Source organism: Natator depressus, chromosome 2 (genome assembly GCF_965152275.1).
Source record: "Natator depressus isolate rNatDep1 chromosome 2, rNatDep2.hap1, whole genome shotgun sequence".
Lineage (NCBI taxonomy): Eukaryota > Metazoa > Chordata > Testudines > Cheloniidae > Natator > Natator depressus.
This window is the reverse complement of record NC_134235.1, coordinates 112286971-112297825: the sequence shown is the minus strand read 5'-3', so window position 1 is coordinate 112297825 and position 10855 is coordinate 112286971. Positions and strand designations below refer to the sequence as shown.

The 10855-nt window shown below is 40.4% G+C and overlaps 1 long non-coding RNA gene across 1 annotated transcript; it reads right to left on the bottom strand.

Annotated features, from left to right (window-relative positions):
- Window positions 1-406: 406 nt before the first annotated feature.
- Window positions 407-6062, bottom strand: LOC141981512 (uncharacterized). The gene is made up of 3 exons (XR_012637807.1): window positions 5927-6062; window positions 563-729; window positions 407-443 (listed from the first exon to the last, which is right to left on the bottom strand). It is a non-coding gene; the product is annotated as an uncharacterized LOC141981512 (long non-coding RNA).
- Between the last annotated feature and the right edge of the window lie 4793 nt (window positions 6063-10855).

The window sequence follows — 10855 nt, the reverse complement described above, 5'->3', positions numbered from 1 at the left end:
TCACTTATCCACCTTCCTACCAATGATTTTTTACTTGGAATAAAATGTGATAATGTAACACACAACTTCCTTGTCTTCATAGGTAGTCCTCCATCCCAATGAAAAACCACTGCCCAATATGAATATGGACTTGCACACACATATACATTTATTCAGCCCAGTGAACAAGGGACATTGCCAGGAATACTGATGCAGGAGAGAAAAAAGAACATAGTGACCCATGAATATAAATGACCAAATAAAATGAAAGAATGTAAAAATGTCACAGAAACACCCAACATAATCAGATGTTGTCAGTGCACTCCACACACACCTTGTAATTACTAACACATTTGGCCTACTGATATATTTTAAACAGAGAAGCAAACCACATTTGTACCTTTTTGTTGAGGCTTCTTTTGATCCTTCACTTTTAATTTAAACTCTTCCATTGCCTCCTCTGCCTAGTGAAATAATTGAGAAGTGATATCATTGAGAGTTTTGAGGGATTTTTTCTAAACAAACGTAGGCAGATTTGTTTTTAAACCTTTAGTAAATTAAATAATATGATAGAAAGTCTAACCTGCTGGAAACATTTTAAACTTTTCTCTTCTCTTTTCCTCCCAGTTTCTTTTGACACAAACTCTTCTCTTCCTTTCACAGCATTAAACGGCTTTCCCACTTCCTTTACAACAGTGGGAATACTTCCCTTATGGGTGTCAGGATCTCTCGAAGAGGTCAAAGGTTGCCCTGCAGAGGAAATGACAAGCTGTGAAATGTAAAAGAACAATTCCTTCCACATGTTTCTTTGCCCAGGGAGCAGTAAGGGCTTGCCAGCTACCATCACTTTGGGATGAGCCAGGTCTTTGCATAGCAGTCCTGTCAAACATAATTTACAATTAAAGACCTGCACAACTCTTTTAAACTTTACAATTCCAGTGAGTTTCACAATTATTTACTGATGCTGAGTGGTGCAAACTAATGTTATCGTCAACAGCCGAGGAGGGAGGCAAAGAAAAGAAAGGTTGAAAAGCTCTCTAAGTTATAAAATTAAATGATAAAATGGTATACATGAAAATGGTACCTCAGTATAACATATATTCCCATTATAAACCACAGTTTGGGGAATTCACAAAAAAGTCTCAGCTGTTTCAACTTTTCTCCAGTTGATACATGTGACACACAAGCTGCCAAGCTTGATAGCTGGATTTTCAAACAAAAAATGAGTTAGAAAAATAAACTAGCTATTTGTTCATTGCATAGTGGTGAAAACAGGTGTCTTTAAAACAGTTTTGAAAGGATTTGGGGGTTGGTTTCTTTTCAATCTTAAGGGGGAAAAGGGTGTACTTTTGAGAAAGGAAAAAATTATAGATTGCTAGTAGAGCTGCATGCAACTTTCACGGGGGGAGCTGGTCCAAAGACTACAGAGGTCAGTGGGAGTCTTTCTATAGTACTGACTCAATGGGCTTGGATCAGGCCTATCGTGACATTTTGTTATGAACCCAAGATGCAAGCCAGCCTCACCTCAATGTTCATGAATCTCAGTGAAATTTTCAACAGACCTGGACTGAATTTCTAGTGTGTAGCCTGGCTTATGGTTTTGGTTAGAAACCACAGGATGGTATTTTCAGGAGAGTTTCATTTTGAGTTCTGGGTTTCAGCCCATTTCTAAACTCAAAGCAATACCCCTGAGTGAGAAGCCACAAACCCTATAAGTGTGTGAACACTATCAACAATTCCCCTGAATCTTGCGATCTGAAACTACTGAGTTTTGCACAACTGTGAATGAATCCCTTTGAACCAGCTGGCACGTTCACATTCCAAATATGAGGCTCTGTCCTGCACTCACACTGTTGGAATTTAGAAAATGGTGTGTTCTCCAGGGATTGTATTCCAGATTTTACAGAGTTTCATGGGAGCCACAAAATCCCACCAAATGGTGATTTCAAAATGATGAACACAGTTCTTTATCATGAAGGCATTCAGAGGTATTTAAAAATGGAGAGGATTGTTTCGAGGGGGAAAACAGATTACAGATTTGGCCACAGGCCATACCACCGGCAAAACAACAAAAAAACAACCACCACCACCACCACCACCCCCAATAAGCAAACACTGGTGTGGGTTGCAGTTCATAGATCCCACAGTGCAGGCTTCCTTGGGACTCATAGGTCCATTAGCTTTCTGAAATAATAACATCTATGTTATGGCAGCATGCAGGGTTATGTACACAATGGGCCAAATTCTACTCTGTTTTGCTGGTGGAAACCTGAAGTAATCTCAATGAAAAAATCCTACCATCTTGTGTTCTAAACTATTTGTTCTTTTGGGGCAGGGACTAGCCTTATTATACGTTGGTGCAGTGCCTAGCATACTTGACAAAGGTCTCTAGGTACCACCACGATACAAATGTTACATTAGCAATAATAATAAATTAGTAGTGTTACCCTAATGTAATTCAGGAACCACAAAAGGCAAAATTTTATTCTAAATGTCAGAAAAGGAGGGGATCAATGCATCCCTGGTTTTAAAGCTGTTTTGTTTGCTCATCTATCATATTGTGTACAAAATAAGCTTCCATATTTTAACAAAGAGGAGTGGCACAGCGATGGGTGAGAAACATCTGAAAGAGTGCTGTTTATGTCATAACAAATGCACAGTGAAATTACCTACCTGAGTTTGAGTCAAAGATCAAAAGGTGCATGAGCTTGAGAACAAATACAAAAATGACTCATATAACCCTTAAAATATCATATTACTTTAGTGAGGGTGAAAGATCTGCCCCTCATGGGACACCTTTAAGCACTAAGGTGGTCTTTTTCACAAACCAAAGGCTCTACCCTACTGCCACTGAAATCATTGGGAATCTTGCCATTGACTTTGATGTGAGCCAAAATGGGCTCTGAAAGATGATGTTCTGTTTGTGCCTGATGTATAGTTTACTATGGAGATTCTCATATATGAAGAAGTTTTAATCTATTTAGAAGAGTAAGTCAACCAGAACAAGGCCAGTTAGGCCAATTCTGAGACAGACGTTTCAGAATGGGAGGGGATAAACGCACCAACTTTGCTGGCAGTTTAATCCAATTTTCCTAGGTGAGGTTTTGCTAAAACAGCTGTGGTCATCCTCCATCAACATACAACAAACACATGCCCTTCATGGCTAATGAAAGCCCGTGGAGAGGTTTTTGGTCCATTTTTGACAGAGATTCTTAATGCTTCCCTTTGAGAGGGCAAGATGCTAAACAGTATAAAGCAAACAGTGGCAAGAACTTTTTTCAACAAGACAATACTTAAAACTCACAGGAGCAGAGAGTCTGCTTCTTCTACGACTCCAAGCAATGACCAGAACCCAAAAGGGGTAGGGAGAAGGCAGGGTTGTAGTACTATCACCCCTCCACACTGGTCTGTGAAACAGGATGGACGGATGCATTGGTGGAGTCATTAGCACAGTGTAGCCTGTAAACACCCTATGCACCCAAGGGAGCTCTGGGAAGAATTGTCATTCCCTGAACTGCAATCCCCCCCACCCCCGCCACAGGAGCTCCCCCACGCACACACCTCAATACATGACTGTGCTTAAAATAAGCACAATGTAGCCCTCAACTAGTGGCAGTGATGTGAAGGTTTTTAACTTTACTTTCTAAAAGCAAGAAAAAAATCAGCATTAAGGCTAAAATGCCTTCTCTTTACATGCCCTATTTTGTTAATATATTTCAGCAGCACATATGGTACAGCTATGTAAAATCACTCACTATTTAGACTACCACAGTGGAGTGAGTTAAAGACAGAGCATCAGTCGTACATTTAGAATGTTCTCGCTTTTTCTGGCTTGTGTCTCAACCTTCATGTCACTTGAACATAGCTCTTTGTAGCTTAACAGATATAATACAGTATTTATAGAGCATATCAGTGGGCGACAGCTTGCCGCAGATCATAAACACATTTTTCTGTTGGAAATATTGGAGTCATGATTTTCATCACGTGATCTCCAGTTCCCTAAGGTTTGCTCCTTTAATTGTAAATAGCCAGAAAGTCATCAAGCTAGCATTTAATAAACTTTTAATTTGAAATGGATTACCACATGTTGTGTTTGTTTACCCATTATTAAATCTCTTAGCAACACATCACCAGCAGAAACAGCATACTGTAGCACTGCACAGATACATTAGAAAACAAACCCATGGGGGTTATTAACAGCTAATAATATCTTTAAAGAAGGCTCCAAGAAAAATAAATAAATATAAACGATGTAGAAAATTATTCCTAGAGATTGTGGTTGTGTAAATCTACACAGGCTGGAGAGTACAGCTCTCCCACGATCAGCTTATCAGCCTGCTTCAGAGATCTATGTACGGAACAGCACACGCATTAATGCTCCTCTGTAGTTCTCAAAACTTACATCATTCAAAACTTTTTGATATGCTTGTGACACATTGTGTGTGTGTGTGTGTTTGTTTCTGATGATGGCACCTGGCCTCTTGCCAATTTTTTTCAGTGTGTGTATGTACATGAGATGAAGAATTAATAATGGTGGGAATGATCTTGGTTTGTTAATTATTTGCCACTCTCTATGTTTACTTGCAAAATTATAAATTACTTGGGGGCAGTACATCTTAGATACCACATGCAAATGCCATACATGAGTAGGTGTCTGCCTCTGGAAGGTGGCAACTGCATACGTGTTATGTGAAGAGGTCTTACTCCCCTACTTAGTATAAGTCTAAGCACTCTCAGCTGCAGATACCACAGGCCATATAAATCCCCATGGGGGTCACAGTACAAGTTCTGCTGGGCTCTAAAGTGGCCCAATAATAATAGTTGGTAACTATCCTGCAAAACTCATCTTCCTTGCCCACTGCTCCATGTCAGCTGCTTCCTCAAATGCTCCAACTGGCTTCTTTTCACCTCACACCTCAAATCTAAACTTCTCGGTCTTCTGCACAAATTGACTCAATCTTATATGCAGGTTATCATCTTTTCCAACTCCTGACTCCCTCCCTCTCCTGTACCCAAGTCTTCCACCTTCCCACACTTTTTTTTCTGTTCTCAAACAACTAAGGCAACTTTGTGTTCAAGAACGAAACTCTTTAATGATTAAGATACACACGAGACACAAACGGAAAGCAGAAGCTACTGTGGAGCTGCAGCGTCCAGCTAATTAACGGAGGCAGCACGGGGAAGTGCCTGCCTGCCTGCCAAAAGAAGATGATCTTTGATCTCTGCAATCACCTCCCATCTGCTTACATAGAAAATTCAGCCACACAGCAGAGTGCTCTGGCACCCTTCTCATGCTTGTCTTTATGGAGGAGGAACAGGATCTATTTGGGTGGAGCACTATCAGAAAAGTCTGGTGTCTGGTCAAAAAAGAACTAGATAACTTCATGGAAGATAGATCCATCAAAGGGTATTAGCCAGGATGGTCAGGGATTTAACCCCATGCTATGAGTGTCCCTTGCCTCTGACTGTCAGAAGCTGGGAGTGGGTGACAGGGGATGGATCACTTGATGCTTGCCTGTTCTGTTCATTCCCTCTGAAGCACCTGGTATTGGCCACTGTCGGAAGGCAGGATACCGGGCTAGGTGGACCTTTGGTCTGACCCACGATGGCCTTTCTTAAGTTCTTATGGTCAGTGAGGCTGCTTCAGAAGACTCAATGGGTATGTCTACACTGCCGCTGAGAGCAAGCCTTGCAGCCCAGGTAGACAGACTCATGTTAGCTCTATTGAGCTAGTGTGCAAAAAATAGCAGGATGGATGTTGTGGCTTTGGTGGAGACTCAGACACAGCCTTCTGCGCTCAGACCCAGGGGGTCAGGCCAAACTGCCCCCTGAGCCACAATGATAGGGATTGCTGTAGTGCCACCTATAATACATATTGATCTATATTACCTAATGAGAAAGTTTCCGGGTGATACTAATTTAGCAAGAAAAGTAATGGCTAACCAACCTTGAAAAGATGCTAAGGAGCATTTTGAGTGAGTGCCTGGATGTAGACATGAGCTTCTGAATCCATCATCTTGTGGTCCAGACATTTGTATCTTGTCTGAAACTCCATTCTTCTCAGTAATGTTTGAATAAGCAAGAAATTCAGGTGGGAGCTGAAGACATGTCTCATATGTCTTCTGCTCATCTGAATCCCATGGTAGTTTAATAATCTAGTAAAAGATAAATCTGTTATCTGAATGGTTCAGCATTCCACAAAATCAAGACATCTTTATTCTTACACTGTTCTTAGGGCTTGTCTACACTGCCCTGCAGTTAGGACTACAGGAGTGTGAATAGCAGTGCACACCAAAGTGCTGTGCTGTAACTCTCCTGAGTGGACGCTGCAGGCACAAAGTAAAAAGTTCCTAGTTCATGTTAACTTGTTAACTTAGTCCTCGTCCCAGTTTGCGTCAACGAAGTGCTGTTTCAAGAAGACTAAATTAACGGAAACTAGGAACCTGTTAGCTCTCACCTGCAGCATCCGCTCAAGGGAGTAACAGCACAGCCCTTTGGTGACCTCTGCTATTCACATCCCTGTAGTCTGAACTCCAGGGCAGTGCAGCCATAAACTCTAGAAGTTTAACAAGGCTGGCTTTAGGATGCTGGGGAGCTCCCATCCTCCCAAACACTTCTTTCTTCACAATTGCCCCCACTCCTTCCAGTATTCCGTCCCTTACCTAGCTCATGCTCTCCTTCTCATCTCATCAAAGCTCACAGACAGTAGCAGTTACCCACCCTCACATTTAATTCTGCTCTATTCAGCAAATCATGGGTTGTCGGAATCAATGCCACCTCTCAGCTACAGGATCTCAAACCTGGCTCAGAAGATCAAGGATGAATCTGATTTTTCAAATCCAACAGTTTTCAATGTTTTGTTACTTTTTTTTTATAATGCTCCTAATATTAACATTTCTAATAGTATTTGTCATTTACTTTTCTTTCTTATCAAAGACACTTCTTCGATATAAACTCTTATTCCTGGAAATGTATTCAAGTTATTATCATTACCTTTTACCCTGCTTTAAGATAACACTGGCTTTAAGTGTGTTCAAGGCAAACTGGAATCCATGAGGAGGGGCGTATGGAAGGCTTAAGGCTTCTTAATACAAACCTGAAAATAGAGGTTGCACAACCAGTGGTCTAAATCCAAAGAAATCAAATTTTCAATTTTTTTGAAGCGGTCAAATTTCGAATCATAATGGCCTCTGAGAAAAGGGCATTTAAACTTCCCCTGTAAAGTGTTGAAATTATTATCACAAAAAGGAAAAGCGCCCCATCCTACAACACGGTCAATGAAAGTATTGGTCTCACGAAGAAGAAAGAGTTCGAAGAGGAGTATCATGCCCGGTTTCACCTCCTTTCTAGCAGGCAAAACCTAACAAGAGATAAAGGGAAAGAAAGTATTAGTTATGATCAGAGAAACAGTTTCTCTGTCTGAGACTAAGTCTAACAAACTTCATACATATGATCTAGTGTAACACACTGAAGAACACCTCGTTCACACATCTGAATGATTTCCACCATTTCTGTGATCAAAAGTGCAGTGTTGTATATTTTATTCATGCTATAATGTGTTTTCCTGCATGCTTTTTACCTGATTTTTTTAATAATCATGGAAAAGCTTTCATCACTATCAAATGCAAGCTAATAGAGTCAATAGAACATTTAAAAACTAACCAACTGTTGAATCTAAAGTAGACCCTGATCATCTTGCAGGACTCTGATAGGGCCTACTCAAATTCCCCTCAGGGGCCTATTCTGTGTGGCTCTTGGCCTATGTGGCTTTGGAGAATTCATCTATTCCGACATCTCCATGGTATCCACTAAGTAAAGCCTGCCCCAGTCTAAAGGGTGGATTCACAAACTCCTCCCAACGCACTCATGGAAGTTATATTGGTAGGCAAGTGAGCTGCAGCCTACTCCCTCAAACAAAATTGGAGAGCCCATCTAATGAGGCATCTGAGTCCCAGAGCAGGAGTCATTAAGGACTTTGGGGTAGTAAAGTCTTACCCCATCAACAGGCTGGTAATTGCAATTCTAATGTTTCATGGGCTAGCCAAATCTGTTCTCATCACCTTGGAGACATGTAAAGTTTGGGTTCCCACGACAGTCATGGGTTCCCATGACAAGACCTGCAAATCAAGGATGAAGCAATATCCCTGAAGTAATAAATATATTTAAATCCCTTTTCCTTTGTGAAGCAATTCAAGTTCAGAAAAGAAACCCTGATCCTATGCCACAATTTTTACTATGCTATTGAAGTAATTTAAGGTTTGATCCTGTTCCTGTTGAATAGGACCAAGTTCCTTAATTATTTTTAGAAAAAATGAAAAAAAAACCCTAGGGGTTGTATTGTCGCATGTATAGGGTTGCCACCTGTATTGGTTTTACCAAGATCATCCTTTTTTTGAGATAGCTGTCTTGGGAAATCTGTATGGCTACTCAGTACACACTGCCAGTTGTTCAATTTTAGGGGCTCAGGATCATCATGGATGTCCTGTTATTTCTGTACTTCAGAGGTGGTAACGCACCCCAACAGAAGCGTTGACAGACATGATGTTACCCAGGGTTCTGGAGAGTGCAAGGAGAAAAAGGTAACCACACCACTTTGGAAGAGGGTAAATCCTCTGTTTCCCTTTGTTCCTAACCCGTTCAGATGAATGATACAGGACAGGGGTCCGAGCCCCATCTCTTTTATATAGAGAGTCTATGTATATATATAACCTTCGCGAAGGGGGCAGTAATATGGGGAAGGCACTCAAATACTACAATGATAAGTGCTGATATAAAATGCTAATATATATATATATTATATAATATATAATATATAATATATATATATATTAGCGTTTTATATCAGCACTTATCATTGTAGTATTTGAGTGCCTTCCCCATATTACTGCCCCCTTCGCGAAGGTTAATGGTGGTGGCAACACTTGTTCTGTGGAGTTCTTGTATGCACTGAGTATAAGGACTCCCACTGTACCCAGCCCCTGCTCTCCAGACCAGGCAGAGAGAGATGCTCATTGTTCGCTCTTTCTGTACCTTGTGCACCTGTATATACTTTTATGAGGACAAGATTTTCAAGAATGCCCAGTGTTGTTGGGTGCCCCAATTTTTGGGTGTGCAATGTGACATATCTTCAGAACTTTCTGAAAGCCAGACCCTCTGAAGGCATCTCAGGTTGGGAACCAAAAAAGAAGATATCTAAGATCACCAGTAACTTTTGAAAATCTTCACCTAAATAAATACTGTGCCCATAATACTTTAAATTAGTATAAATTTCTTCACTCAGATGAAGTTCAATAGTTGGTGTACCTGGTCCATTCTACATATTTAAATAACGTCTCATCCAAGGACATTTAGTTAAACACATGTGATGAAGCAATTTTCATTCATTTTTAAAAACATACTGGCATTGATTCTTTGTTCTAGCTTGCATGGTAGACCAGATAATAGGCATAGACAGCTAGCAAGCTACTAAGTTTTGGGTTTTTTTTCTTTCTCAGTCTCTGGAGTGATGAAGGGCTCTTCTCATACAAATAACAGAAATGTAAGCAAGAAAAATGCTACATGTATATAGTCATGCTACATGTCATGATTTTTTTAAGGGGGAATATTAATTATTATTTTAAAATACAGAGATTTACCTTCCTGTTTCAGGTTATAAATTGTGATTGGATGACGGCAAAAGAGGGGAGATAATTTAAGGAAATCTCTTAAAACTATAAATATTGTCATTATGTAGGTGTACTTTATATTAATTATGTAAATATATTCTAAGACTTTGTGTAGGCTTAAAAAGAAACAGAAGCATCTGTTGAAAAATGCCATAACCCTGTGGCAGCTGCTATTAAACCATTAACAGTATCAGGTTTCATTTAAACCAGATTTACCATTTTCTATAACAGCCCGTGGGAAAGCTAAAAACATTAGGCACAAATTACTGACAAAAGAGATCCTTAATCAAGCCATACATTTCATTTGGCTAGTCGGGTGCTAGATAGTAACCTTTGTGATACAAATAAAAGACGTGATTACAAGGCTAAGGTCAAAGACAATTATCTGTACTGTTGAAAAGTTTTAAAGTATAAACAGCTGAAGTAACTGTCATATCACAGCAGAACTTTTAGTCTATTTCCTATTTGTGGGAAGGGGAGAATTACTATCTTTTTTATGATCCTTTAAGAACAAACTGCCCTCTGCTATGACATCTGTAACAAACTGGACAGTGGTTACACAGCTAGTGTGAGGGAAAGAAAGGTTATTTACCTATTATCAACTGGGGTTCTTCAAGATGAGTGGTTCCTATGGATTTTCACTGTGGGTGCACATGCACTCCATGTGTCAAAGATGTGAAGATTCTTCAATAGCAGTGTCCATTGGTCTGTACCTGTGTCCTGCACCTCCTTATTCTCCAAACCAAGAGCATAAGGGGAAGCATGGACCAACCGTCTCGCCAGTTCCTTCTCTACCATGAATCACTCTAGGAAAGGATCTGAGCAGAGGGGAAGGAGGATGAGACATGGAATACCCATAGGGACCACATATTGCAGAGAACTCCAGTTACAATAGGTAATTAACCTTTCTTTCTCCTTTGAGTGGTGGTTCCAATGGGTACTAACTGTGAGTGACTCACAAGCAGCCTGGACTGCCAAAGAGTTTGATGTAAGGTGGGAAAACAAAAATCATGACCCTTTAGATTGAACAAAATATCTTATTTTTCCTGCCATCTCGGAGGTCGGAATATATGTAGCTGAGAGTATGGCAAAGTGTTTTGGCAGGTTACCCAATATAGCTTCATTAACAGGGCACACCACCTTGCTAGGACCTGCTAACTGGAGGATGTCCAGAAGCTTGTGAGAAGGGTCCTGAACTTCCTCTAGGGGGA